This window comes from Cardiocondyla obscurior, linkage group LG18, assembly GCF_019399895.1.
Source record: "Cardiocondyla obscurior isolate alpha-2009 linkage group LG18, Cobs3.1, whole genome shotgun sequence".
Taxonomy (NCBI): Eukaryota; Metazoa; Arthropoda; class Insecta; order Hymenoptera; family Formicidae; genus Cardiocondyla; species Cardiocondyla obscurior.
This window is the reverse complement of record NC_091881.1, coordinates 2843092-2867463: the sequence shown is the minus strand read 5'-3', so window position 1 is coordinate 2867463 and position 24372 is coordinate 2843092. Positions and strand designations below refer to the sequence as shown.

At 48.9% G+C, this 24372-nt stretch overlaps 1 protein-coding gene across 1 annotated transcript in view; it reads right to left on the bottom strand.

Moving 5' to 3' along the window:
* Hh (hedgehog signaling protein) overlaps positions 1 to 24372 on the bottom strand; it is a 34887-nt gene that overhangs the window by 4410 nt on the left and 6105 nt on the right. The gene's annotated exons all lie outside the window — the stretch shown is intronic.

Here is a 24372-nt window from a genome sequence, read left to right as displayed (position 1 = left end):
TTGGTCCTGGATCTTTAAGAGACTTTAACGGGCTCAGATCCGTGGCAAATCAACGGGCAAACAGAAATATAAATACGGCCGACGTCGAGGATCGTTCGGTCACGCCGAGCCGCATCCTCCCTTCTTGCCACGAAATCACTTTTCTCTCTTTCCTTCCCCATTGTCTACTTCTGCGTGGACGGCGACGGCGGTCAGACGATGCTCCAGGGTGTCAATAGGATACGCGCTCTTGTAACTAACCGTGGATAGTCGATTCAATAAGGCGAGGGTTCCAATGGCACGGAGCCCGGTGAAAACCCCGGGCTTAATCCGGAACGCGGCGTATCGAGGGCGCGAGGAGCCAAAACGCAACGGAATCTCCATTGACCTGGGCCCGCGGTATTGTCAGAGGACATCCGAGAAGTTCGAGGCCGCGCTGAAATCGATTCTCCCAAAGCAATCGCCCACGCAGAGCTGTATCACGCGGATGACTGATCGGAATACAGATTAGCTCGCTTGTGCGTGAACGTGTTCCGCGTGGGTCCACCGAGTTCCCTCGCAAGGGCGAGCCCTCTCGCTTTCGCACTCGTTATTCTCGGCCAAGTGTGCGGAAGAAGATCATTTATCGAAGAAGAGCGTTGCTACCCTTAGCAACGAACTGGGGGAGGGAAGGTAAAAATAAAAAAAGAAAAAAAAGGAACAGAAGTTAGTCTTCGCGAGAAATTCACCGCGAAAGTGTTTACTGATCGCGAGATTTTACACAATCCGGTTTGCATCTCACCCCCTTGTCCGTCTTATGGCATTTTAATGGCGATACGCGGGCCCAACAGCGATTTGCACCGGCCACAATCGAGTCCGCTCGACCTAAAATGGAACGGAGGCAACAATGTCCGCGAATTTGCAGCTTTCCTTGCGGCAATTAGCCGCTATTGAGTGCGGACGACGGGTCTCATCGGAGACCGGTCCCACCTTTCCTTCTTCGCCGCTCTCTGCCTCTTTTTTATTTCCTCGCGAGCTCGAATCGACCGGCGGTGGAAATCTCCGCGACACGTGCACGCGATCGCCGCGAGTGAATTGGCCGCCCGTCGACAGTCGAATGAGTTTCCATTAAAGTTCCCCGCGGTTTAAGTAAACCCCTGCGAGCGAGCCGTATTAATATACATTCAGCGGATAGCCCTCGAGTCCCTCGAGTACGATGCGTTTCGGGAAATGCATAAGAATGTTGGTCCAGCTGCAACACAATACGATAAACTTTCGACCGACTCATTACGCTACTTTCGTCGCCGGCGAACAGCGGCCGACAGGAAAATCCCCACGACAGCGTGCCACGCAAGCAGTTAAAGTAAAGATGGAAATAATATCACGAGTGCGAATTATCCAACATTAATAAGAAATAAAAAAATTAAAAAAAAAAAAAAACAATTACATTCCTGATACAGTGTTATAATCGAAAGGCAATCCTCGAGAGGCTCGTTCGGCGCGCCCTTGCCTTTCGCGTACAGTTTTTCTTTCCCCGCGCGGCACGATGCATGATGAGAACCGAGGTAATAGAGCATGAGAATGACGACGGAGTCAAGAAGAAGAAGAAGAAAATGAAGAAGATGAGGAAGAAGAGGGCGCAGGAGGTGGAGGTATAAAAGGCCGCGAAGGAGCCTCGTATAAAGAGAGGGAAGAATGGTGAAGGGCTCGAGAGATATATCGGCCGTAGTGCGCTATGGGGAGCCTTGTTCGCGCAGCGGGGTACTCCCTGGGCCCCTCCCAGACTTTACATCTATTTACAAATATTTTGGCGGACTTGAAGAGACGCGGGGTATGATGGAGTGAGAAGGAGCGCGGCGCGGACCGGGCAAAGCTGGGAATGTCGGGACCTTATGAAAATCCATTTCGAGTAAAAAATGACCCGGCTCATAATGCATCGGGGATAAGGAGCGTTACGCGAACGGCGACGATGGGGTGGGCGGGGGTCGGTCGGGGAGAAAGAATTGCGGCGGAAATCGAAAAAAAAAAAAAGAAGTTCCGCCGCAGTGCTTGTACGCGCGCCGAACGTCCCGAAAACGACTGTTCGTGTGAAACGCAAAAGGGAGGCCGCGGCGTCGGTTCACAGAAGGGCCTTAATAGAATTGGGCCAATCCCAATTTCTGTGAGAGGTACGAGAGAACGAAAGCTTCCTGGAAATCGTTTCGAGAAGCATCGTCATTCGGAATATCGCTCGTCCACTTATTATAATGGCCGATCTAATCGAAAATGGGTGTAAGACTAACAATGTGGCCGAACCTCGGCGAATCATTTGTACTGCGAAACGAGGGGTGAGTCGCGCAATGAGACGCACATCGAAGCGCCCATTATCCGTAAAAATTTATCGATATTTTCCATTTCTTTTTTTTTTCTTTTTTTCTTTTTTTTTACGACGGTGCGAGAAGCGCAATTAATTTTTACAAACACGAATATAAGATTTACACCGACAGATTCGCGTACGCGTCCACAGGACGCAGACACTCGAACGCACACGTACGCACACACGTGGTATTACGAATAGCGGGCTGCCAGTAGCTGAGAAACCAGTCAGGTTGATGGGAGATGATGAGTCTCGTTGTGTGAAGGATGCTCTCTCCGCGCTGTGCCCCGATGTTATTTTATCTCCCCTTCATCACTCGGGCCCGATGGCCGCTAATTACGAAGCGCATGTAGCTTACACCTCGTTTACATATTTCGTATCTTATCGCTTAAACGCGCGGGTAAACCCGTGTTAATTCTTGCGCGTCCGCAGCTTCGCTCGCGTGCGTGCACGTCGTGGTATATAATCAACGTAGCGACATTAAAGCGATATTAATTTTCCCGTTTGGCACGGCACTAATTGCCCTCGGTGCACGCTACGGCTCGTTAAATCGCAGATAATGTCCGCGAAATTGTCGAGCCCGTCGCCGAGAACAAAGGAGTGGGACGTCGAGACAAACGACGTCGGAGCGCCGAACAGTTGGAAACGCCGGGCGAGGGTGTAGAGGTCAAGGAGCAGAAGGCAGACGGGAGAAGGAAAAAGAAGTAATGGAGCCTGGAGGAGACAGAGAAAGATGAGGAAGAGAAGCAGAAGTTAAGGCAGAAGAAACGGCGGGAGCAAAGGGACCCGAAGATGTGCCACGTACTGTTGTCTCGAAAGGGGGTTGGGTCCGAGATGAAGGAAGATGGTGTGCAGGACTGGGCTCCATACCAGCATCCGCAGACGGAGCCCCGCCCCCACCGGTTTCTTCTCCGTTTCTTCTCCACCTCCGGGGCCCTCTCTGGCTTTACCTTCCCGCGGCCAGGCCAACCTTTTATTCCAATCTTCTTGTTTTAACGTGTTCGTTGCTTCACTCCCTCCTCTCTCGCCGAACCACCACCCTCCGCCTCCTCCGCGGCATTCCCGTCGTCCGCATACCGGCCGCATTCGAGGGCCTCGGGAGTGGGTCCCCAATGTTCCATTCACCGCGCAACAAAACGAACCGCCCAGGCGTCAGCTGATCTTCCAGGAAGCCACTTCCGCCTCGACGGTAACCCCCGTGACACCCACACCGGCCGACGTCGTGCTCGTACTTTTATCAATTCCACTGATCGCCAAGGATTTAAATTCTCAGACAGTGAGAGGAGTCCGCGGCGCGCGCGCCGACACTTTGAAATCCTTTTATGGACCTTTAAGACCGCCATATATCGAGGCTACCATTTCTTCTTTCCAACAGATTTTCGTCGAGGCCCCACGGCATCCCCGTCTTCGCTCTTTTCTTTATCGCGCGCGCGACCACTGCTCGTCTCGATTAATCGACGGCTAAACGCGCTATCAAAATGAGACGCGATCGGCGCACGAGGGACAATGGCTCGGGACCAAAGAGATGACACGGCAACAATGATAGCCGTGCTTTCAGAAAGAATCGTGCGAGGTGCATCGAGTGTTTGTCGAGCTCTCTAGATGGTCCAGCAGTAACGACTGAAGAGCAATCCCTGCACCGGGACGACCTATCTCACGCTTATCCCCGTCTCGCCTTCCTTCATCTTTATTCTGATTTCTTTCGCCTCGTGGCTGCTCGTTTGTATGCCGTACGAATCTACATTCTTTATTTTAGCAGTTCGTCAAACAACCGAATGCCTCGAGTCTAACTCGACTCGAGATGGATCGTAAAAATTCAATTCACAGTGGTCAAATCTCTTTTTTATTTTCTTTTTTTTTACGCCACTGGTAAAAGCAAATCTCATCGAGCGCTCATTCACACGAAAAGTAAAAGTCGAAATGTACTAATAAACCTAACACTCTCAATTTGTTGTTTCTTCTTTCTTTCTTTTTTTTTTTTAATAAAAATATCACAATATTAATTTCGCTCGTAAATTCTGAATTAATTTTCTCGCGTCATTTTGCGGCGACATGCGATTTCCGGGAAGCCGATCGACGTGACGATCAATCTCGCTAAGGAATTTTCAACCTGTCGTGGTTTCGATCCTTGTGTTTCTGCGCTCTTAACAGATCAGGTTACATCCTTATTGCTTACCTGCGCAGTGACACTCTAAGATGAGAACGACAACAAGGCGAGAGGGAACTTAAAAGGCTCGGCCGGGTATTAACTGCGGACTTTAAAAAGTAGCTCCTTAACGATTTCCGAGTGGAATGAAGTGTCGGGTGTGCGGGGCGTTTCTAAAATACCCGAAACGTTATCGGCGTCGTAACTTATAATTAATTCAAATGATGAGACAAGCATTTCAAACGCCGCCAGTCTCCGAGACGTCCGGCGGTTCGTTTTCATAGCTCAGCGTGATGTTACCAATTTTTCGAGAGCGCGCCGCGTCGCGAGAGAGGTACACATTCGAATGCGAACGCTCGGCCGAAGGCTCCTCTCATCCAAGTCGCCAAGAATCCTCCCGAGTTTTCTCGGCGGTTGCGGCCGATCGCGCGATTTCCTGGAAAGCCCGATCGATCCTGCCGGATCGCGCGCGATCGAGGAGGCTCGAACCTGTCGCGGGACCGATCGAGGCCTCGCCGCGTCCCGAGGAGCTCATGTTACATCCTTATTACATACCTGAGCGGAAGACAAGACCGCGAGGAGGTGCAATCGAGGCGGCGGAGAAAGATCGAAGTCGACGGAGCGAGAGGCCCTTTTGTCTGTGGGAACGGATTACTCACGAGGGGAGAGAAGAAGAAGGCGGAGGATCAGACTGACCGATGACGAAGAGAGGAAAAGGGAGGGAGAGCCGCGAGAAAGTTCGAAGGATCCAGCGAGAACGCCGCGGGGACGAGGGGGGTGGACGACACCAGGAGCGTGTTATTTTGGCCTCGAAGCACGTCACGCCCGTCGTCGACAGGCTCGGAAGACTTCACGAAGGCGACCGCGGGTGATGACGCCTCGTCCGCCGCAATCAAAGTACGCCTCGTCGCTTCCACTGTTCGCTCCACTGCTCGATCGCCCTCGCGCGGCTTCCCTCTTGCCGGCCACGCCGCGGCCGGCTATCCGTATCGATATCCTCTCGGATTCACGAACGTGCGAGATTACGTCAAACGAATTGTATCGAGGGTGGAAAGCCTGACGGGGAGGCGCGTGAGAACGGGCCGAAAGAGAATGCGGAGGAAAACGATAGAGGGAATATGAAAAGAGTGCCTTGTTACGCGTTTGTTGCGCGATCGCGTAATGAAGAACGGGCGAGAGCCCGTTTATCTGGCGCACGTGTAAAGCAGCGGAATTACAGAATATAAAGCAAACGTTATAAAGCGCGATAAAGAATAGCCGGATGTTCGTTCGTTGTGCGCATTTTCATCAAGCCCTGCGGAGAGCTACGCCGAAAATTACTCCGGATGGGGTGAAACGCGCCGTAGAGACACTCGACGCCTCGAACTTGAGAGCTTGTTGCGCTGGGCGAGCGAGCAAATGGAGACGAAGGAGAAATGAGCGAGACCGAAGGGAGAAAAGAAAAAAGACGAGAGGACGAGGAGGAGGCGGAGAACCAGCGGGCGGGGGGTGGTATATGTATACGAGAGAGGACGGATATCGTGTTCCAAATCGGGATCCGAGGGATCGGGTTATTAGGATCGAAATGAATGTAAATCCCCTTAACACGATCCCCGGGCAAAACACGGCTACCCGCGGCTCCGAAAGTGGCCAGATTAGATAGCGCGGCGGGGCCCGGGTCCTACCCGGGCCCGCTGCGATCCCGCAGGATGTAGCTGCCCGATCCTATCTCTCAACGTTCCTCTTCGTCGCCGCCGACGCCGCGCGCCGTCCAACGGCCCCGACATTCACCCTATGAACGGCTCCTAAATCTCGTGCGCGGATCGCGGGAATGCTTGGTACCCCGGCAAGGCCTAACGAGCTTTTAATTGCCGTCACAACATCCACGTGCAACACGTGGTACCTGCGTCACGTGTTGCCGGCGCACCCTCGAAATCGTGAAAATGCCCGGCCCCTCCGCGAAACGGCTTATCGATCGCGTTTATCAATAATTCCCGCACTGGCGCTAAGCGGTCAGATAATTGCTCCGTAAGCCGCAATAAATGCAAAGATAAAATATTCCTGGAGCAGTCGATTTAATTTATCTCACAAAGTCCTCGGCAGCTTGACGAGATGCTGCGTGAATTACGATTGTCAATTTGTCACGTCGCTCGATTAATTCAGACGGGAGAGAAGGCGGAAATCCATCGAGCTGCATTCTTTGAAGGGATTAATCTTGACGGCGACGTGTAGGCGATAAGGGCGGTCACGTAGCAGAAATTTCACGGCGATTCACGGATAAACGTGTACCCGGCACGTTCTTCTATGCTCTATCGACGATACGTATCACTTTATCACTACCAACGCGAAAGCCCGACGTTTGAAGGCCGCAGGTGGTAAAGCCTTTTAAGTTAAAGGCTGCCTCGTAGCTCTCAAAGTACTCCGTCAAAATTGTTCATTGTAATTAATTAATTTTCTTTTCCTACACGACATATAATATACCGTTAATAAATTTATACCGCAAAGGATTGACGATCTGTGCCTCGATTACTTTCGACGCGCGCATGTATACGGCAGGGTTTCTGCCAGAATGCAATTTGCGAGAAAAGAAAATTGCCGAGCGGTGTAGCACAATGTTTGCACGAGGCCGAGATTCGCGGCTCGTTTGCACAAATGTATGTAAAGTGCAAATATATGTATACCTTAAAACATATATGAATATTTTCCTCAAGCGGAATCCCACACATCACACGCGCTTTACACGCAACGCGCTTTAGCCAACACAATATCTGCAACGTGGGCGGATGATTATTTATCTTGTCATTCGCATGATTACTTCGTGCCGTCGGCACGAACTTCTAAAGCACCTGTCTGTGAATCATCCGTGGCAATCTCGGTGCGCTTTCTCGTCCGACATCGACAAGCGTGGGACAAGCTCCTTCAAAGAAAGGAGCTAAAAGTTAAAACGCTTTTCCCAAAGTGGGAGGAGGCGCAGTCAGCTTGGATAAATTTAAATAACTCTCCTGAGTTCTCGCAGGCAGATTAATGAATAAAAAAAAAAAAAGAAAAAAAAAAGAACTTTTTTTCTTTTTAAATTGCTTTTTAAATGTAACGTTTTTAAATTCGTACAAGATAGTGTAAGAGGCAATAAAAATGTCGAGGCTCTTTTCGACTTTTAAATGTTGCCGATGTCTTTTGAGTTTGCGAAATTGCGGTTTGAGGAAAATAGTCGCGCACGAAACTTAACGAAGGGAACACCAAGAGATCGCGAGAGAAGAAACGTTCACCTCACGTCCGCTATATCAATCAGTCGCGAGCAGCCGCGCTAATTAGTACTAATTGACCTTTAGACCGCGCTGATCTTTAATCCTGTCGTGATATTTTCACCGGGTACCCATTCTACGTATCTGCATACAATTACGGCACGAGAGACGAGAACAAATCGCCATTATTACGCCATTTGGGAACTTGATTTACAATATACTTCATCATTCGCGTATTATGACAGCCGTGCCTCCTACGTTTCAACTACGTGCAAAGTGGTGCTTGGAAAAAGAAAAGACCGCGTTTGCAATTAGGCATCGTTCGGTCTAATCTGCACGTCTAATGTCTACATTTTAAACAGCGATAATTATAAATCACTTGCTCGTTACAATCGTATCCTCTTTTATCGCGCGCAAATCGCGCCCGCGTATTAATGCTCGCGTATTAAAATTTTTAATTAATCTCCGTTGACAGAGCCAATTTTATTTGCCGTCAAAATCAATAAAGTTGTCGAGAGCTCTCGAAATGCTTTCGATTCTGGATGACGAATGTAATTTTAACGGGAAAGAAACGCGAAACCTTTTTACATCGAGATATAGTTTCGAGATCTTAAATCGTCAGCTTGCAGTAGATATAATCGGTAATCAAGAGGCACTTCGCGCTGCAGGTTTATATTATTTATTGACGTTTCTCGACGGCGCTATCAAGCGTAGATATCGACTGGCCTGGATAGCCCAGTTTACGTTGCATTCCATCACGTATCCGTTATCTTTATACCCCGCGATTTACCGATTAGATCTGGAGCGCGATTGGCGCCGTTCTCCAAATTCCTAGCCGGATAATAATTTATGCGTTCAGCCGCGGTCCGCGACTTCGGAAGCGCGCGAGAAGCATAATATGTCGCGATAAATAAAGAAATCAGAAGAACATACAAGGGACGAAGTTAGATTTTTTTTTCTTTTTTTTTTTTTTTTTTTAAGGTGAGCCCGGCACGTTGTCGTACAATTAGCGTCGGTATTTTGTCGCGCGACCAGGCGCTGTCACGTTGTAGTACAATCAGCGCAATAGAAACCGCAATTCGCTGAGAATCTATCGATACCCCGGCTCCGGTGGAAGATAATAGAGCTTAATAACCCTCGGTTAAACAACTGCGTGTGTAATTGCGCTACTTGTGGGCCGATAATCCGATATGCGTGACCCCCGTGGAACGTGAATCAACGTTGGGCAAGTAAAAGGATCGTTAAATCCATTGTGGCGGCATTACCGCGGGGACGTAGGGCGCGCCAAACCTGCCGGCGGCATCGAGGGCCAACGGCGGGAAGGGAAAAGAATTCGAGAGACCCGAGTAACCCACGGACAGATTTGTATATACGCGAGTCTCTTAAGTCATGAATAATACTGAATAGCCGGGCCGGTAACCTAAGCCCGAAAAGTCACTCACCACCTGTTGCTTTTGTATTTGTACACAGCGGCCCTTTTCAAAAGTAAAACTATTTTCACATCGACGACTACTTTTTTGTCACCCTTCAAACCCGACGATCCGCGAATACGGATTTATCGCAGCCCGACCCGGCTATTTCACGCACGCCGGAACAGCGAAACCGGCGAAATAAATAACGAAGATGCATTTAAAGATTTTTCATTGCACGACGGCGATAATTAAGATACTTTGATAGCCCGGTTAATAAATCCGACATGGCGCTGAATAAACTCAACTATATTTCTAATTAATTCACCTTTGCCATTAAAAATATCGTGAGATTACGGTTGGCGCGCCCCATCACGCGAGGAAAGAAAAAAAAAAAAATTAGCTCGGACAAACGAATTAAATCGTCGACTGACACCTCGATAAGGATCTCGCGTCGATATTAACGGGTGTATAAAGGCGCGTTAATGCTGTCGAGAGCTGCCAGACGTATCTGGACAGGGTCGGTCGCTGAACGTGTCTCTGGAATTATGTAGCGAGACACGTCCCCGCCGTTAAACACACGGCGGTTGCAAATTATGCCGGCTGCGATGCCGATTAAGCGCGTAATCGATAAGATTAATCTAAGTGACTCCTCGGCGGCGGCGGCGGCGGCGGCGCCGCCGATGGCGAGATTACTCGGCAGCGCTACTTCGTTATGATTCCACAGCGTGTATACGAGCGGTATTAATTCAATCTTTCACGCGTGCACGGGCGGGAGCAGGTAGCGGCGCGTCTTGTCACGGGAAATTAAGATTAACATTCAGAGGTGGCGTGTACGCGCGGTCGTTAGCGATATTTACAAGTGCGCACGGCGGAGCAATAAACTCGTTGCTGCGTCTTATCTCGGCGTACCGTAAAGCAATAATCGAGCCGTTATCCCGGCTCCCGCGGGCGAGAACGGGCGGCCGTCGATGACACCGTCGGACACACCGGAGCGACCGCGTTGGCGTGCAAGTACCGTTCGCCTCGAGGAAAAAGAAAAAAAAAAAAGAGCAAAAAGAAAGCGACGGGAGTGACACAGCTTAGCGACGTGCGAATTTGCATTCTTCGAGAACACCATCGTAGAGACGTGAAAGTAAAACGTAGCTTCTTCAAAGTGCCGCCGGACCTGCGGCGCGAGAACGCGAGCCGCGAAATTGGATCTCGCCGCGGAGTTACGTAAAGCGCGACCGCGCGGAATTTTTTTTCGCACGTAAGTCCTGCTGCCTCTGGTTAAATGTTCGGCGGTGTTATCGGTGTCGAGTGGTAGCTCGTTCGCCGTGGCGAGAAGGGGAGGCGGGCGAAAGCAGGTTGCAGCGGGAGAGAAGAAGCATTGGCCTGGCAAAGTGTTTAAGAGCGTTATCTTCTCGGCTATTAGTCTTTCTTGGTGTGTGGCCTCCGGTCTCACCGGTCGTTCCCGCTCTCGGAGAGCACGAGCTCGTGCAAGGGTTAAGTTTAAGTAGCCCCCTTATCTCGGCTCACCATCTACATCCCGGGAGATTCATGGAGAGGATCAAGGAGAGTCGGAACCGAGGGCTAAAGGGAGAGAGAGAAGAGAGGCCGAGGACGAGGCGCGAAGATCGACGCGAATTCTGTCGCTTCCGAATGTCGAGGGGGAGGACCCATTCATGCGATAAGCACTCGCGATTCACGGCGGGACTTGATCGAGAAAACATCTCCCTTGGACCTCCATTTCCATTCGCATGCGAAAAAAAAATCCCACGGAGCGAAGCCTCGCGTTTGTCGGTCGGCAAATAATTTTGTATAAAATTTTGTAACTATGTGCAAAATTGTACCTAATTAATAATTATATATAAAAGATAGAATACTGATCGATAAACGTGTAATAAATCACGATTCTCGTGTACGAGAAATTTTCCGCGCGACACGAGGAACGGAGTGCTCTTTTACGAAACTGTCGCACCTATCTTTTGAAAAATTGGAATTCAATTCCAGGTGCGATAATCTTCTTCACGTGGACATATATATCTCTTTCAATTCGGGCATCAGGTCGACGTTATAATTCTCATAGATGAATCTATGATAATCGACGGCGATCGATCAAGTTTGATTGAAGAGGGGGAGCGCCGCGACGGACGTTCGACAATTTAAATAACAGGCGGATATGCTCTTTGTTAATACGGCGGTTTATTAATAGGGCCCCCCGAAGAACGGCGTGGGCTCCGCTGCGGCAGGGGGGAACGTGCACGTAATTCCCGCCAGATTGATGGCCAACTATTACCGGAATTTATCACGCCTGCCAGGCGACTATTGTGACGTATGTGTAAATAAAGGAAAAAACGCGCCCGCCGGAGCGGAATGTCGCCGTCGGTTTGTTCACGACACGACGACGTCCGAGTGTCGCCTTCCCGCAAAGCTTCACGGGGCGAAAGTTTAATTTTCTAATAAGCCGAGCTTGATTGATCGACCGCAATTAATACGCGCGACAATTTATTCGGGTACCGCGGAGCAGCCGTTGATTAACTGCGCTCGCAGTTTACGGAGATCCCGGAGATCACGACGCGAGAAAAGGATGCCGAGGCTGCCGCGAGCAACAATAAAAGACTGAGTCCGTTATGACCGTTGTAAAATCTTACGACGATCATAACGCGATATGCATAGCAGCGCCGATCCGCTCTGACCTTTTAGCGGAGCTTTTTTTTCCTCCCGCAGTCGTCTCCCGAGGACCCGGCGACATTATTCGGGCCATAATCGCGACAAATCGCGCTCAATAAATCAGCAACGAGCGCGGAATATCTCCTTTTCGGCGGCAGTATCAAACTTGGATTCCCGAGGGGCCGATTCCTCTCATCGAATTCCGCCGAGTCGTAAACATCCGCCTGACTTACCCCGACCGGCATAAACAGAATCAAAAGCACCGTAAATTAAACGTGCATTATCCGCAGATTGCGCGTTGCTTTTTGTTCGCCGCGTGGCGCAATAATCTCGTTATTTATTCGACCGCGACCGACGCTTCCGTAAACACAAGTAGGATGCGTGCGACTCCTCGCGCGAAGGAGTCGTTAATGTAACGAGCCACTAGACGACCAGGCTGTATTTTACACCGTTAACGTCCTCGCCGTCGAGAATGGCACTCGACCATTCACAAACGGAACTCGACCGAACGCGCTGTGAAACGGATAAAGATGTAACGCGGAGTCGGAAAAAAAAAAAGAGAGAGAAAAAAAAAGGGGCGCATAAATATATCCATCCTGCATGCGACATTTCGCGACGCGACAATGGAGGGACTCTCTCACGGAAAAGGTGAGACGAATGAGAGGGTCCATAGGTACCGGATGGAATGCGAAGTATCGGGGAAAAAATTTGTCGGGAGGGTTTTCGTCTCTGACCGCGGGGCGCCAAGTGCTATCTAATTCGCGATTCTTCACGGTACGAAAGCTAGCGGGAAGGTGGACCCGAAGGGCTAACTACCGTGCGACAGGAACAGTTAAACTGTAAATACGGCGGAGGGACCCTTCCCTCGTCACGTCGCTCTAAATATTTGTGTAGCCAGATTAGTCGCGCAGTCAAGTAAAATTTGACTTGCTTTGACAACGGAAATCTCCACGTTTCCACGTCGGGCGGGAAGAAAAATAGTCCTCACCTTTCTCTACGGCGGGACCGAGGGAACGACCGGCGAAAGAGAGCGTGACGGGTCGGGCCGGTGCCAAAGGGCTTCGTGCATTTCTCCGCAGCGGGCATTGTTTAACGATTGCCGATGTTGGCAGATGAGCTTACCGACAAAAACGAAAGGGGAACGATTATGTTTGCCCGGAAACATGACATTTTTTTTTCCTTATGCTTGAATAGCACCACGTCAAAACTGGACATTTTGCATAGCGTTCAATAGTAAATCGCTTTCGCGCTCGTTCGCAGCACGTACCTCAACGTCCGGGACCACCAACGTGATTTCCCAAAATTTGGACTCTATTAGAAAATATCACATCCTCCATTTACCCGTGGGCGAAAGAAATAATTGTTACTGATAATTCGTATCGTTCCATTTGCTCGATTATCGAAGAGGGGGAGGAAAAAAAAATTACTTACCGCGTACACGTTGCGTTACGCGTTGCCAAGGTAAAGAGCCGTCCTTCTTCGGCTATCGTGATGAAGGGAGCGCAAGAAGGAAGAAGAAGACGACGACGATGAAGAAGAAGAAGAAGAGCGGTGAGGCAAGTGAACGCGAAGGGGCTCGTGCTTCCGGCCGATCGCCTCGTTAGCATCGCCGTGTTTCCAGTTGGTGAACGATAACCGCTCGTTAACGGCGATTAAACGGCGAGCTAAACATCGTGGTGCCGCGAGACGAAACAATCTCGCAGGCACGTTGAGCCCCGATTAAAATAAACAAGGTGCTGCCCGCCGCCTCCTGCAATTGCTCGTTCGCTCTTTCGCCTCCCCCTCGCGTTTTGTTGCTCCCTTCGCCGCCGCCGCTCGCGTTTTATTACTCCCTTTGCCTTTGTTTCCGCACGATATTCAATCGAGCGAGTTCGTATTTCGAATACACCGCACGCCGGCCGACGGCGCAATCAGGCGCCTAACTCCCGCGCGCACCCCCGAGGCAATTAGTACATTGAAAATAACAACGTGGAAACATGAAGAGGGAACACTCGTACAAGGCTTGCGTTATCTTCGTTAATAAACTATCATCGCCGATCGCGCGGGGCTCGCAAAAGTGATAGAGAAATCAATCTTGTAAAATTTCCATTAAGAAAACGGGAGCGTTTCTGCAAATAAAAAATGTGTCGGGTTGCACCGGCGACGAGTTTCGCTGCCTAATTTTATACGTTAATGAATCGAGATGTCGGTGAGTGCGATATCCCTAGCTATCTCCTTCAACTCCCCCTTTCTCGTTCATCTTCCGTGGCTTGATAATCTAACGCGAGATATTTCCGTTTCGATTGGCGTGCAATGTCGGCGAGCGCGTAAGCTCAAAGACTCGCAGAGAGGAAGAAACATCGCGGATAAGAGCACCGAGAGGAGGCAAAGAAGCGGAGGAGAGGACGAGAGAATGGAAGAAAGAGAGAAAGAGAGAGAAAAAGAGAATGAAAAAGAGAAAGAGAGGGAGAATCGTGAGAGAGTCCGGTCGTTGCGCGCCGGCGGGGTCGGGGGTCTTAATAAGATGGAAAGAGGTGCTTTGTGTTGGTGGTTGCACGAAGAGGCGGCCGATAGAGGCAGCCGAAGGGCGGCAGAGTTTACACCTCACCTTGAAAAGGCGTCTTCGTGCCTTACTCGGCTACCTCTCCCTTTCTCCTACCTCTTGGCTTTCTTTCTCTCCCTCCCTCCCGCTTCGTTTCGCCCGGCACCTCTTCCATCTTCTCCACCTAGTCTTCTTCTTCGTGTTTGCCCGCCTCGTTAACGCCTCGCGGCCAGAACGGACGCTGCACACGCAGCTATTTACCAGCCGCCTCTTTGGCCCATCTCTCCCTCCACCAAGACGAGAGCCCTCTTTTCTCCCCCTGGACGCGAAACGGTCGGTATTTTTAACCCCCTTATGACCGATTGTTATCCCGTTTTTTTTTTTTTTTTTTAATAACTTAGCTATTAATTTGACAGATAGCCATCGTGGAATGTCTGTCGACAATTATTTGTTTAGAAGGAAATGTAAAAGCGAACAGCACGCTCGTACAATGGGTAAAACTAGCGTGAAGTCGGGGGATCTGTTAAAGAGCAAGTTTTACGGAAGTAACCGAGTGCTTCTTTCTTCTTAACATTTTTACAAAAATATTCTGTAGACGGAATAAAATTTACAATTAATTGTTAACTAATTGTCTGCAATATTTATTTGCAAAATATCCTCGAAGATGTCACGAAACAGCTGGTACGATGGGTTGCACGCGAAGAAAGTACGCAAATCGTTAATTAATTAATTATAAATGCAAGAGATACGTGTAAAAGTTTTCAGTTGAAATCCCCTAAACTCCATTGGCGGATATCGCGACATTCGGCACCGGCGTTCAAAGGCGAGACGACTTAGAGAGTTTCACGCAGGATACAAGAAAACCATTAGCGGCCACTATCGCCGTGACAAGAAGTTAAATTAATTACTGGGACCTAAAACGGGACGCGGTGGGGTAAGGCGCGGGACGAAAAAAAAAAAAAAAAACGGAGAAGGAGAAGCAGGAACAGAGACGAGGGGCGAGAGAAGCGCCGCATGCCGCCGGACATTCCGGAGCCCCCGGTGACGCACTTCGAATTAGGACGATACAAATAATGGACCGGTGGATCTCAAGGAAAAACCGTCCCGCGATTCCTCATCGCGAAATTCCAGACCGGCTGAATCCAGCCGTAGAATCTGCGTCGCGAAAAATACGACCGGCTTTTTTCGTTTAGAAGAAACTGACTCCCGAGATCTCGGCGAAGAAACCGATGCCGGAGCGGCGCCGGCGTTTTTCGGCAATGCTTGTAACGAAAAGCAATCGCGTAACGTGTCAAGTTCAAGTTCGTATTTACTTGCCGGTATCTTGGTTCAATATTTGTCCTGAAATTGGTAAGCTCGATTGAATTCACTTCGCCGCACGGGCCTTAGCGTACGCGGTCTATAATAATTTGTTCAACGAGATGTGTCAATTCAATTAATGCGCTTTGAACTCTATTCTTGAACCAGGAAAAAAAAAATATTTGTACGAAAGTGAACGCCACGTATTCACGGCATTTGATTCGATAATACCAAAAGGTATATGCCGATCGTTAGACGCTAAAATTTCATGAATTTTTTATACGAATTTTTGTTACACAGTTCGAAAATAAAATTCTGATCTCGAGATAAATTTTTTACATAATCTTTCGTTACAGACATCGTTCCGTTTGTCGACATCTCGTTTGTCGCGCGATAGAAAATAAAATGTAGTGAGGCAAAGTGGACGATCTTACGACCGGTGACAAGGCTTCTCCACTTAATCGCTAGAGCCGATTCCGATCGTTGATAGCAAGAGATATCAACTAACGTGACCGACCGTATCTCGCGCGCGTAAATTTTTGCGCACGAGCCTACGGCCTTTGAAGATTCTCGCGAAAAGCGAGGCGCGGCCGGACGTGACTGCGCTCGCCGATACGATCGATTGTTTCCTTTATTAACATTTGTTTTCATGCCGTGTTAGCGCGCAATAAATCTCAGCCGGTATCAGATCAGGCGGCGATAAGGAATTTGATAACGTACGGCGGCTGCGACGCCGACTTCACGACAAATTGCCAGCCATCAGAATCACTCAGGCGTTATCGTGGATCTAAGCCCTGATCGTACCGGATGCTCGGCGTTTTCGAGACGGGGAAATGCGTTCTTCATGTACCATCAAGAGTGAAAATCTCGCGGCTACGGGCCTTTAACCGCCCATCGCGCGGATGTTTTGACACGGCCCGACACAAAGGGAACAGATATTTTTTCCCCTCGAGGTCCGAGAGAAGCCGTATCTTGGGTGCGCTAACCCAGAAATGCGCGTGGCCACGAGAAATCGATGATAGATGAAACCTGATGAGCGACGGAGCACGAAAAACCAAAAACAATTTTGACGATATCGGATTACGATTTCCACCGGTATAATTTCTTTTTTCTTTTTCTTTTTTCTTTCTTTCTTTTTTTATTCTTCCCTCCCTCGATCGCCGCGGAATATTCATACAAAGACGAATGAACGGGGAAGAGATGCACGTTAATTTGCCGCGAAGGGTTTCGCGTCTGCAATTTGGTGATGTTACCTCGAAGCACCCGCGGCGTGTCTGCGGACATGTAAAAAGGAGCGACATAAATCGCGCGTGTAACGACGATGATCCGGCCGCGTTGGTTAATTGTGTCCGACAAAATCGTAATTTCGACGCATAATTTTACGCTTCTGCCTCGTAATTCGCATGCAGGGCAGATTTATGTCGAATAATCGGCGTCGACGATCGGCGCGACGTCAATGTAATGCCGCCGCGCCGCATCGGTGATTGATGGCTCGCGATTGATACCGAGGGGGTGCATAACCGGTTTGCGCGCATTCCCTGACATTCCCGAAAATTCAGTAAGGATCCGCGAAGAAGGACGATAAGGCAGCAACGTTCAAAAAAAAAAAAAGAAAAAAAAAAAGAATAAAGAAAAAAAAACTCGAGCGTTGAGAATTCACATTGCGAGTCGCTCCTTAATTCTAACGAAAATTTGATGGCACAGCAAGATTCAAAGTTTTCCATTTGCACGAAATCAAAAAGGAATTTATAAAAAAACGATTGGAAATATTTTCCCGTTCTGCTGTACGGTTCACGAACGGTGAAATCAGTTGTCAATTATGGCGACGACGCCGAGAGGCAGATACAAAGTGACGCAAGCCACGGGCGGATATTGGTACGCGATGTCCAGATGAAAGGAGAGAGTCGGGGAACACTGTAGATTTAATACTTCCGTTTTCCATCACGATCGATACTCGGAATCTTTCGCGAAGTTTATTATGGCAATGTGGATGATGGCCGCAAAACCGGTCGTAGCGCGATGAAGAAGAAGATAGAAACGGAGAAGGGATTGAAGATCGGAGGCTGATACACGGTGTAAAGTATATGAAGTAAAGGCGCCGGTAAAAACGGCAGATTCGACACGTGCTTCGTACTCCCATTCGTATCTCGCCGATCGTGATTGGCACTTCGATCTTCTTGCGAAATTTATTATTGCTTCGGGAGCGGAGAACCGGTCTACCGTAAGCGAAATCAACGTGGGAAGAAGACGGGAGGTGAAAACGAACGAGGGAAAGATGAAGAAAGCTGCGGGAGAAGTTTGCAAATCCAACGTCCCGCTCCATGTTGTCGGCTCGAGTCAAATTGCAGCAATCTAATTCTCCCGGCGGAGATGAAGAGAAATTTCTGAAGCCAAATCCAAAAGTATGAAAATTAAAAAAACAATTAATGTTAAGTTTGAAAATGATTTTAAATAAATGATTTTAAATAATAAAAAAAAGACTTTTATTGGTAATTTAGTCAAACTGCAATTTTCCTCTACCCAAAAGTACACGCGGTTTAATAAAAGATTGTAAAGTTATGGAAAGATTGGAGAATAAGGAGGTTAATTTTTTTGTCGCTGTCGCGTAAAAATGTTTGTAATATTAAACAATAAAGTAACCTCGATTGCATCTTGATTTCGAGCCCTATTCTCGAGGAAAGACAAACGAGACTCCTCGCGGAGATTGAAAACTGTGGAAAATATTGCCGCCGGGGGAAACAAAGGTAAAAGGAAAAAGCATGTCTAAGGTTAGGGAAGTGGCCAGTTGCCGCCCCATTAATTAACTGCCCCGCTTCGTAGCCCTCCGCCCCTCCGACTGTTCCACCTGAAGGGCGCAGCCATTCACAGCTTGCCGCCGCTCTCTCCCTTCTTCTCCTCCATCTCGTTTCGGTCTATCGTGTCGCTTTCTTCTCCTCTCGACCGGCTTCTCGAACGTGCGGCTAATTATACCGAGATGCAAAAGGAAGCGTCATTACAAATTAACGATTATTACGCGGTGTATTATCCCGACCGCGTGAACGTTGGCGCCTGAACTCGAAAAAGCATGGCTAGGTACAGCGGAAAAGGCTGCTTTGCGGACTTTTGCAAAAATTGCGGATCTGACTGGCGTCCACTTATATCCGATCAAAAATCAAGAGTCACTAGCGTTACTCATTTTTCAATTCACGGTTATGCAAAGTTTCACAAGACGTCGCGCGAATTACTTATTACCACGAAAAGAAGGGCGATGCTGCGAGCACAAGATAATAAATAAAAAAAAAAGATTGAATACTGGCATTGCGTGCTCAAGGGGTCCCGTCATCGCGAGCGATCTCACAAAACGCGAGGCATGCACCGGCAGGGACCGTATCGGCAGGGACGATTACACGCCGCGGAGGCCATTGTTGTCGTCCTATGGAAATTAATTGTATGTATTTGAATAAGCGCGTTGTTCGCCCCATGTTCCTACTTGCCCACCTACGCCGAACACGCGCGAGCCATAAAGCGTGGTCGCGATCAAACCGCTACAGGGTGCTGCAAAGATCAAACGGGCGCACTGCAGCGGGAAATTCGCCCGGCAGAAACGCGTTCCGCCGCGTACAAAGTTACCAAGCGGTATTTCAACGTTTGTTCCCCACGGATCGATATACAGCTGGATAAAATATTTTTGCCGCGCGGCACGGCGAAGTAACTTCCATACTTTGTAGACCGCGGGGTCTCTCCCGCGGCACGTTGCGAACCGGAAGAATGACGTGAGCCCGCGACGTTCCTCTTGGAGGCGCAGAAGCCGCGATTATGGCCTCCCCCCGATAAATGTACGACATCGTCGTAAAGCTGACGGCAGTAAAATACGTCGCGCAGAAAATAAGTCGCGCAGTCGGCCGCGATTAATTACCCTGGACCGCAAATGCGTCATTAAATGTCGTCCTGACCGCCGCGGCGTGCCGTCGCGAGTCGAGTAAAATGCGAGAATATTAACTGCAAATCGCGGAAACTTGTATAGAAAAGAATTAACGAGACGCGCGCTGCTAACGTCCATTAAACAAAATTGAGGAAACGACTTTTTATCTCTCTCCTTATTTTATTAGTATTATTTTTTTTTCTTTTAATAAAATTTCTCCTTTCAGAACATAAATTATAGAGGTGCGTTTCTGCGTGTGCCTGTAGAATCGTTGGACGCACTCGCAGGTATCCCTGCGTTAATATACACGGCGACAGATACGAGAAACACTAAGACCCGCTGAGAGAGCTGTGCGTCTTCTTATACAATGCACAATAGCTGCGTCCCGCGCATTGCAGTTATTTATTTATTAACCGTGCGCTCGTGTTTCGTGCCGCTAACAAGGCACGCGGATTAATTCCTCGACTACTGGTAGCGCGACTCGAGACAAAGCGCGACGCGCAATTTTTCCCTTATAAAACGGTAATATTAGCCTTTTGCTGCGGACGCTAAAGAGCGCAATAAGTCGATAAGTTATACGGAGTTGACGTGCGCGACGAAGGAACACGGGGGAAAGAAGAAAGAGAGAAAGAAAAAAAATGAGAGGCGGGAAGACCGGGGGAAGACCAGGCGATGACGATCCTTTCCCACGTCGGTCATCGTCGACCTCAAACTGGTCATCGGATCCTTACTCACGGCGAGTGAAGGAAGTGGTCGGCAAGATCACTTTACAGCACCGTTGCATCCCGTGTTTCGTGAAATTTTCATCTTCGCGCGGCGAATTATTCTGACAATTGCGGCCGGGGTCGATCGATTTCGCGAGCGCGGTGACTCTTGCCCCGCGACAGATTCCGTAGCGTTATTTGAGAGACATTCGTCGAACGGAGGCACCGACGGTCGATCGAGTTTATCCAGAGTTTCTGTCCAGCAGCTATTGAGACGAGACTGTCCGAGATACGTTTAATTACCCGCGTGAATGTACATACGGTTCGTCCCATCTCCCGTTGATCTATCCGCCCGTTTAGCGCGTCCCAACGCGACCGCGATCGTGTAGCCATTTTTACGATTCACCCTTCGACATGATCGGACGATGAAGTCGTCCTAGAGTCGGATACCGTCAGGATGCCGACGTCATATGTGACGGCGTCGTGGGGCATTCGAGGCGCGGAGTAAGCCCGCCATAAGGACGAGTAACGCCATGACGTTCCTTTGACCCGCTTGACCCCTTGCACACTTCTCACGATGCATTATGGCGGCCGCTTGGAAGGCCCTCGGCCCTTCCTTCATCCTTTCCCCGTTGAAACTCGGTGGACCAACCAGATTACGTCTTTCTCTCTCTTCTTCGAGCGCTTTTCTCTTCTCCTCACCCTTTTCCCTCGCTTCTCTCTTTCTCTCTCTTCCCCATCTCCTTCATTCTCTCCCCGCTGTTTCACCGTCGCTCTTCATCCCTCTCTTTCTCTCTTTCCTCCTCGTTGTCGCCGCATTATCCCACACATAATCGAATACCGCGCGCGAGAAAGAAAGAGCCACGGCTCTTGCTCCCCGCTGTTCCCTTTGCTGCTCGTACGCAATCCCGATCTGCCGTTTGCAGCTTCGTATTGTTCACAGAAAAGTTCGCAAAAAATCCTTAAGATTCTCATCGGTGTTTTTTATTAAAATTCAGTAAGAAGCAATGTATTCGATTAACGATGTCGATCAACTTGATAATAAAATTCTAATTATTCCGAGTCGAAGTGTTTATTAATTCCTTATTAATTCTATTCGAACGCCGCTCGATGCCACTCATCCGAATTAAGTCGTACAATGCAATTTAATTCGTGTGTACCCATGTCTTTTCTAGCAAATAACGCGCGGAAGGATATTCCGAGGCGTAGGCGAACCCTGATGACACATTCTGTTAACGGGTCCCGCCCCGAGCCTGTATGCATTGTAACGAATGAATCCTGATGAGTTCCATTAGAATAGCAAGGTGATAATAACTATGATGATGACGATAGAAGCGGAACGGAAATACGAGACGCGCTGCAACAGTCGAAGCTGTTCCTTTTGAAAGATCGCACCTCGCTAGGCGGATCTATGACTGGCTGCACACGCAATATAAAATTATTTTATGCCAATGGGACTTCAATTGAAACTCGACGGGTTTAACCTCATATTCTTCTCAATAGTTTTAAATACTATTTTAATCGCGATAAGCATTATTAAAAAATCAAGATAATTGCGTATCATTATTAAGAAAAAAACTGCAGTTTTTTTTTTTCTTTTTTTTTCCGCGAAAGAGAATTAACGAGTGGTCGTAAAGATATTAAAAAACACGAGCGTGCTCGTTTCAAAACGTCTCGACTGACGTCGAGTAGACGAGGAGGAAAGAAGAGGGACCTGAGGGAGACGGGAGGAGAGGGAGCGATTTGTCGCTGTAAAGACATGACCGATCGCATCGGGGTTAACGGAGGTAACCTCGGCATCTGGACGCGCGGGAAACAAATGCTCGTGGATTTACGAGGTTATGCCTGTGCGAAGATAACGGCGCGCGAGAGGCCGGGTAGCCCTCTCGAGAGGAACGTTAAGGCCGCGCTAATCCCGCGCTCACATTAGTATTAAAGCCCGCCACGGACAGCCGGCAATAAGTAACATCGGACACGCGGAGGATGCACCACGGTTGCGTACCGCGGTTGCGAAAGCTGGAGCACATTTGTGTTTGTCGATCGCGGGCCTTCTCTGTCTCGGCGGGGATCTCGAAAAAAAAAAAAAAAAAAAAAAAAAACCAGCAAAAGACCGAGACGAAGGATCGCGTACTCAGCTCATTCTTATCGATAAGAGGGAAGCGGAGAATGGCGAACGCGGCGCCTCAGTTGGCTTTCGCCTATTTAGAACACGTTTGGAAATATTTTTTACGCACGTTCGAAGGCGCTACGTACGTTGGATAATAATATACGTATACGTATTGAAAAGTTGCATTGTGCCAATAACTCGGAACATATTGCGACAACGGAGCCAGCTGCGCGTAAATCGCCGCTATTGTCCGCCAGCAAATAGCGGCCTATTCGTTGGTCTAGCCAATAAATAAATTCCCAAGACGTGCGATCATTTGTACGCGAACGCACGTCGTAAATTTTTGCGGGGGCTGCGGGATATTTTAACCGGTATCAGTATGATGAATGCTTAATTTTCCCGGCCGCTTTTTTTCCCCCGCTGCCGAGTGAATTATTATTCGAATTCGCACGCCTGTGTGGGCCGATCCCCGAGCTCTGTAATCAGCGCACTTTTTTTCTTACCCGACACGTTCGCGGGGATAATGTCGCGCGGGAAAGCGAAACTGTTTATCGCTCACCAACATCGTCGATTATCGCGTTAGCCAATTGATCACCGCGACTGGCGATTGATTTTCAACGGGTGTTCTAGAGAGAAGAAAGAAAGATACGCGAACGAATCCACGAGTGTCATATCAGCCTAAAATAATTAACCAAAGTCTAAAAAATAATTAAATTTCTGTAAAAAAGAAAATAAAAAATAAAAATTAAATTAATATGCTAGATTTTCAGTGTCGTCTTGCATTATTTATATTTCCCGTTAATTTGGGGGGAGCGTATCGGAGCGGAAGATTTCTTACTGCATCGGCAGCGGGAAGGAAGATCGAGGAGACAAGCAGCTCGCGAATCCGATCCTGCGAGCTTCGCGACCATTCGAAGCGTATCACGTGCCGCCACGTGCGCTTATCGTATTACCCGGCTGATCATCGACCGTCATTGGACACCGACTGCAAGTCACCGCGGGCGACCGGAGGCTCAACATGCGCCACGGCACTCATTGCAATCGCCTCGATCTCACCGCGGCGGCCGTTCACGACTATTCTGAATCGGGGGGATTGTACGGGTGTCGCGAACACGCGCAATTTAGCGTCCGGCCTTATCGCGACTTCCTCGAAGCAGCGCGCGCGAGCTCCGATGGGGGGGTGATACCGCTTATCGGGACCGGCTCGTCTCCGCGCGACGGATAAATCCTTGTCGCGCTGATGATTTGCTAGCAAACGTGATAAACGTTACAACGCAGAGAAAAGAAGATCGAGGAGAGAAAAAAGAAAAAGGTGGAAAGGCAGAAAAAGAAGGATAGAAAGGGGGAGAAAAAAAGGGTCGACGAGGACGAAATCGAGGTGAGACTCGTGTGAGATAGAACGACGACCGGGCGGGGAGCGAAGAGGACAGCGAGAACGAGAAGCGCGGCTATTAGGTTTATTTGCCGTAATTGGGGGAGCTTTAACGCGCTAAACCAAACACCGGTTATGGCCGCCATAAAACTACCCACAATCACTTAGAGCCGGCGCGCGGTACGCGCTTTTTCTCCCTATTTATTCCACGCGGCCGGGCGCTCCTGCTCGCCGCGCGCGATCACGGAGACGATCGGCAGGACGAGGCGGACAGACGGACGTAGGGCGAGAGTTATCGGCGATTTGTTACTCCCTGGCTCGAGTTCGACCACCCTCGACCTTCTTTGCGCGCATCTTTTACCGCCTCTTAGTGCGATTTTAAATCCGCCGCTCTTGAAACAACGACTGATTTCTAATCAATTAGATATGAACCGAGTTTATTAATTTTCCGTCTTCTTTTTTTTTTTTTTCTCAAGTATCGGCTAGTGCACTTCATTCGAGGGTAAACGGACTTTCTATTTGCAATAACGTTACCTGTAACTTTCACAAACAAAAGTGTAAAATGTCGCAACCGCATCTAGCGCTAAACGCGAGGTACAAATTTATTATCTTTTTTTTTTTTTTTTTTTTTTTTTTTTTTTGGCGGAAGGTACTATTCTACATTTATAATAAATGCCACAAGGATTTCACGACTGGCTGCTTACATAATCGTTAAAAATTAAT